This window comes from Pinus tabuliformis, chromosome 4_2 (genome assembly GCF_031772625.1).
Source record: "Pinus tabuliformis cultivar Carrire ecotype Pingquan chromosome 4_2, CPIR1, whole genome shotgun sequence".
NCBI lineage: Eukaryota > Viridiplantae > Streptophyta > Pinopsida > Pinales > Pinaceae > Pinus > Pinus tabuliformis.
Genome location: NC_142304.1, coordinates 11,867,368 through 11,873,367, shown reverse-complemented (window position 1 = coordinate 11,873,367; position 6,000 = coordinate 11,867,368).

Below are 6,000 nucleotides of genomic sequence, written 5' to 3'. Positions count from 1 at the left end.
AAAATGAAAAGTTATTTGCAGGTGGGATGTTGTCTTTTAACAAGTAGACTTCCAAGGGTTGCCAAACTAAAGTCCCCATATGGATTATTAAGCAATGATGCATTTGAGATTAGGACAAATTCTATATCAGCATATTATTATACAACCTTAACTAATGCATTGACTAGCTTTTCCACTAGGAAATCAACTAGTGTAACGGATTTCACTTTGAGTGGATCTTTTCCAATATAATTGACTACAAGCAATGGCTTATCTAATCATTTGACTATGAATTCTCATGGTCAATCTGATACAAAAATTCCGTCTATAAGGGACATTTATCTTCTCCAATGGTTGACTAAGACAATTGAAGTTGTCGATGTTAATGTAGGTACGATAAATGACTCAAGAAAGACTTGATAGAAATAGTGTGTTAGTGTTTCTTTCATGGCATGTATCCTAAAGGAATTGATCTCAATAGACATTCAGATGCACAAGTTTAATCTAAATGCGAGAATGATATGACTAAAGAGTGCAATTCCTTTCATGAAAAATAAAAGTTGAGACTTAGTTCCCCGGGCATAAAGAAAGAATCTGATGAAATATCTAATGGTCTACAAGACTAAATTTACCATCTGCAAGTGTTATTGAGAAACATAAATTTACTTGTGAGAAAAATCTTCTCTCAACAAGATCATATTCATATTGACTACATTGAAATCTTTGCACCTATTGCAAATATGAACTCTTATCTGCTTATTCTTTCACACATTATTCATTCTGTATAAGAGTTATAACATACATCAATTGGATGTCAATAGTGTTTTTTTACATGGTGTTCTCACTGAGGAGATTTATATGGAGCAATTTTTTTACATGGTGCTCTCAATGAGGAGATCTATATGGAGCAACCCAAGGCTTTGATAAGGGCCACAATCTTGTTTGTCTACTAAAGAAATCTTTTTACACTTTGAAGCAAGCCTCCATAGTGTGGTATAAGAAGATTGATTGATTATTAGTTTTGGTTTCAAGCATCATGAATTTTATTGTAGTGTTTATATTTTGCAAATGATGATACTTACATGTTGGTGACTTAATCATAAATGTGCAACTGATAATACTTACATGTTGGTGACTTAATCATAAATTGAAGTAGTGTCAACCTAATTTTGGGTTTGAAAAAACAATAAATAGAGATATTTAGAATTACAAACCTAAGTGTGTTGTATTTCTCCTTATGGAAGCCAAGTTTTGCAAATGGATAACATATATTTATTCACCTAAATATAAATCGCCATTCATTATACATGTTTAGGATGGAACACTATAAATCATTTTTGACACCATATCAATCAAGAGAGAAATTGACTGAGTGTGCCTTTGAAAATTAATGGTACTCTCTACAAGAAGACTACTAGAGCCTCATTTACTTGATTCATAGCAGATTTGATATATTATTTGATGTTAGTGTGCTCTACAAATTCATGTAGGATATGAAAGAGAGCTGCTTAGAGGCCACAAAAAGGATTGTTTATGAAAGATACATATTAGCACAGTATAAAGTACTGCATTAGGAATATGAAACTAGTCAGTTACTTTGGTCTTGTAAGAAGCACGCAGAACTATTGACCACTAAAATTGAATATAAGGGTGCATTTAATGTTGACAAAATCAATGTGAATCGACATAATGGATGAGGTTGGCTTCTCGTTTGAGCAATATATTCCAATGTATTATGCAATACAAAATCTTCTTGTTCATAGTAAAATAGTGTATGTGGAGTCTTCATGCCCATTATTTGACAAAATAAAGATATTGTGAATCTTCTTGTTCATAGTAAAATAGTGTATGTGGAGGCTTCATGCCCATTATTTGACAAAATAAAGATATTGTGAATCTTATTTATTGCAAGATAAGTGATCACAACATTAATATTTCTGTGGAGTCATTAATGAAGGACAAGTTTACGAAACTTTGAACTATGTTTTGGATTTAAAAAATTGCAATCATGGTAGAGTGTACATAAGACAATTTCACCTCTAAAAAGTTTCAGATAGTTGTGTTGACAAATGAGCTTTGAAACATCAATTTCATCATACAATTTGACCTTTTATGAATATTGTTTTTTTTTTATCGGTAAAAACTAAGTCTATTAAGAAAATATATAGTACAACCAGAAGTTACATCCAAGAGAAGCAAGAACATAGGCAGCCGGAAAGGATGGGCTATCCACCTCGGCTCCTAGAAGAAGAGAGAAGAGAGAAGAACATAGCAATAGGTAACTGGAAGAACAGAGTAGCAGAAGCCAAGCATAGGGTTCTACCCAACATGGGAAGAGTCAACTATGCGGCATTTTTCCCTTTCTTTTTGCCAACTTTGACCCATTCAGGAGGGGACTGCTGAGCTGGCATGATTTGCAAACTGAGCTGGGCAGACTGAGAGATTTCCTTGTCTGAATCCGAGGTAGAGGATTCATGATTTCTTTTCTGGGAAGTTGGCTGGACTGACAGATTTTCAGGCTCAGCCGAGGGCGGATTCTGTGTCCTCATAGCTGCCTCTCCTTCCTCATTCTCCTCCTCTTCATCTGAGCTGAAATCAAAATCGTCCATGGGCGGAGGGTCATGCGGCTTCCAGCTTTTGGATTTCTTCTTGGCTTTCTTCTTTTGGGTGGGTATTGAAGGACAAGAGCTCTGTAGATGCCCTGTGTGGTGGCAGTTGCGGCAGCGGAAAGCTGTGTTCTCATAATCCAGGTTCTGAGTCCAATGGAAGTCTCCGATTTTGATATTGATCTTGTCAGGGAGACCTTTGCTCATGTCTATTTCTGCACAGATTCTGGCATAGGTATATAAACCCTTTTCCCCTCTAGAAGTGTCTGTGTCTAGGAGGCGGCCTAGAGAGTTGCCGATCCCTTGGAATACAGCGAAGTGCCATAGATTCGCCGGGAGATTAGGAAGTCTGACCCAGATGGGGAGCTTGGTGATGATTGTTGTAGATGGATCGAAGTCTGGGAACCAGGGGGTGATGAATAAACCTGCTGAGCCCCAAAACCATGGTCCTGCTTTTAAGGCCTTTTGGTAGTCCTCCTCAAAAGCAAACACTATGATGAAAAAGCCCTTTGAACATAACAAAACCTTACAATTATTGGTCTAGTTAGAGTGAATCCACTGGTAGAGATCTGTTGTGCGTGGCCATAGCCCATTGAACCTGCAAATGATGCCATGCTCTGCAAACTATTGGGTTTGCTCATCCAGCATTGGGTGTGTTATTTCAATAGAGGGGGTTTCCTCTAGTTTGTCCACCAGAAAAGGTTTGGGAGCCTGTGCTGGTGGCACTGATTTCTCCTGCTTATGTGCATGGACAACATCTTTGTATGAAAATGCCTTGGCTGAAGAAGACTGTCCTGCAGCTCCCCCTCTCAAACGAAGGGCAAGAATAATGGAGGAATTTCTCTTAATGTTGTAAAAAGAAAGGGGGTAGAGATCCTCGAGTTGTTTACCTTCGTGTAGGAGTCGTTGAGCTGCAGATGGAATCCCCAGCTTGAGTTCCAGTGTGTGTTTGAGGTTCTGAACTAAATCCGATGAGCTCACCCACTGTAGCCGGGTTTTGCCTGAGATGAGCTTGATTTGGATCTGAAATGAGGCAGAGAGGTCAGAGATTCGCATTCCCCTGCAGATTTGAGAAGCCGCGTGTTCTTCCAGAGTGGAATGTGTTCTTCTAAGAATCCCCGCATGAGGAGAACCAGAAAAGAAATCTGCGAGTTCGCCTTTGTCTGATGCGTATTCAAACTGAAGGGGGCGGCAGGTGCGTGAATCAACATTCGAGGGCCAAGAGCTGGCAGCCCCAAAGTCCCAAGCAGAGAAGTTAAGAGCGCTGGGGGCACGCGGAGGAGACTGGAGGGCGAGCCGTTCACTGATGTCTGAGAAAACCCTCGTTCCAGAACTGTAGCGCATATTACCATCATTTGCGAGGTCGAGCAGGAGCCCGAGAACGGCCGAGGGTCGGGGGCCGAGAGCGATCGAAGGCCTGGAGGCGGCGGCAAATCTGCTGTAGATCCTCGGGGGAACCTGCAATCCGTGGTTAAAGCATTCTTTACTCTTATTCTCCAGGCCAAGCCGAAGCCCGAAAGCTGCCGAAGGCAGGGAGCCGAGAGCGGCCAGCGGCATGGGGGCTGCGGTTGGATTGCTAGGGTTTCTTCCAGCCATTCTCCCAGTTCTCCCAGGTAGGCAAAAAAATCGACCTTTTATGGATATTGTTGATTCACAATGGAAGGTCAAATTACTAATTGGTTAGATTCGTCCAAGGTCCCCAGGTTATGCAAGTCGAAGTATCTAAGATAGGTTCCCAAGCTTTGCAAGTCAAAGTATCTAAGTTAGGTCCCCGAGCTTTGCAAATCAAAGTATCTGAGATGAAGATCCAAATGCATTTAAGATGATTAGCGTTGATTGTGTTTCCTATTTTGGATGAGTTACTTTTAATTTTAAGCCATATATAAATCATACCGTTTGTCTTATCATTAAAATTATTTAGCTATCCATTTTATGTCAAGCAATGCTTACTTGTACTTCAACACTGTAAAGATATCTTTGAACACAACATTTTCTTGAAATTCATTATTCTTCGTTCCTGTAAGTACACGGCTCTCTAACAACCATTACCATTGACTTGAGGACACTTAAAGAACATTGTGATATACTTAAAACCCTAGTTTTAAAAATAAGACATAAATTCCTCGAGAATTCACTTTCTTTAGATCCTTTGAAAGCTTGTTTTCTATAGGAGTTCACGATTTGTTGTTAACTATCCTCGGCTGCACTTGGAGATGATACAACGCATCGCAACCTCCCGTGAAATAACAACATAAATCTTATAAATCAGACAGAGCAAATCAACATTGCCACGAAATACCTGAAGTATCATCATCACGGTTACTTCATAAAAAGTGCCAAACATAATACAAAGAAAAATAGCACAAACAAGCACCACACACATTTGTAATAAACTTTTATTATTATGGGCTGATAAAGAAACAAAGGATACAGAGCTATACAGAGGCCAACCCCCAATCAAGTTGATCACAAACAATGAACTATGATCATCCAGAGGCCAAGTCCATTGAATTTGCTATACAATTATTTACATATTTTACATCATTAATATAACGGTATAAGAAGTGCAAGTGATCAGAAGTGCCAGTGGATTCAAATGATTTAAGAAAGAAGGGAGAAGCATTGTATTAGCTGATCTAGCGAAAACATACCACTGACCAGGAATCTCTAAACAGAAAGGTGGGGTGCAGTTCCTATTCGATGAAGGAAAGCAAAAAATACCAGCAATTGCCCCAAATTGTCACCTCGTGCTGTACCGATCTCCTACCAAATCACACTCCTTTCAAATTAAGATGTTCAGCAAGAAGTCCAATATTATCCAACGCCTTCTCCATCAGTCTGCCCAATTCTTGCAGATAGACTTGGGATCGTGCCTTATACTTTTCAAAGGAAACCTCCAGTGGCAAAAAGGAGTATTTTACTTCCTACAAGGCCAAGAAGTGCTAAGAATCTATGTCAAGGACTAGAATCTATGTTAACACTGTGATTCATCAATGGTCTTTACCTGTGTAGTTTGAAGAGTTGTCATTCTGTAGAACAAAGACTATTTATCAGCTATGTGATTCATTTCACTAGTTTCAATCCCACTTCTTCACCCCTATGAGCATCACTCGATGCAATGAGTGCTAAGTGAACTATTCGAAAATCATGAGAAATTAGTCAGTTACGACTACCTCTCATGGAAATGGTCATACATGAATGACTTACTTAACGCAGTTGAATCCCAAAATGATATCTAATTCTAGATTAGCTGGATTTAGTTCCTTTCTCCTACCACCACTGTAATTAGCACTGTCTTCTTTCAGTTCTACCAATTTTGCACACTTCTCTATGATGAAGTCAATTTCTCAATTCCTGGCTCATCAAATGACAGAGCCATGTTCAGCCAGCCTCGTGAATAGTTCTCCATTTCTGG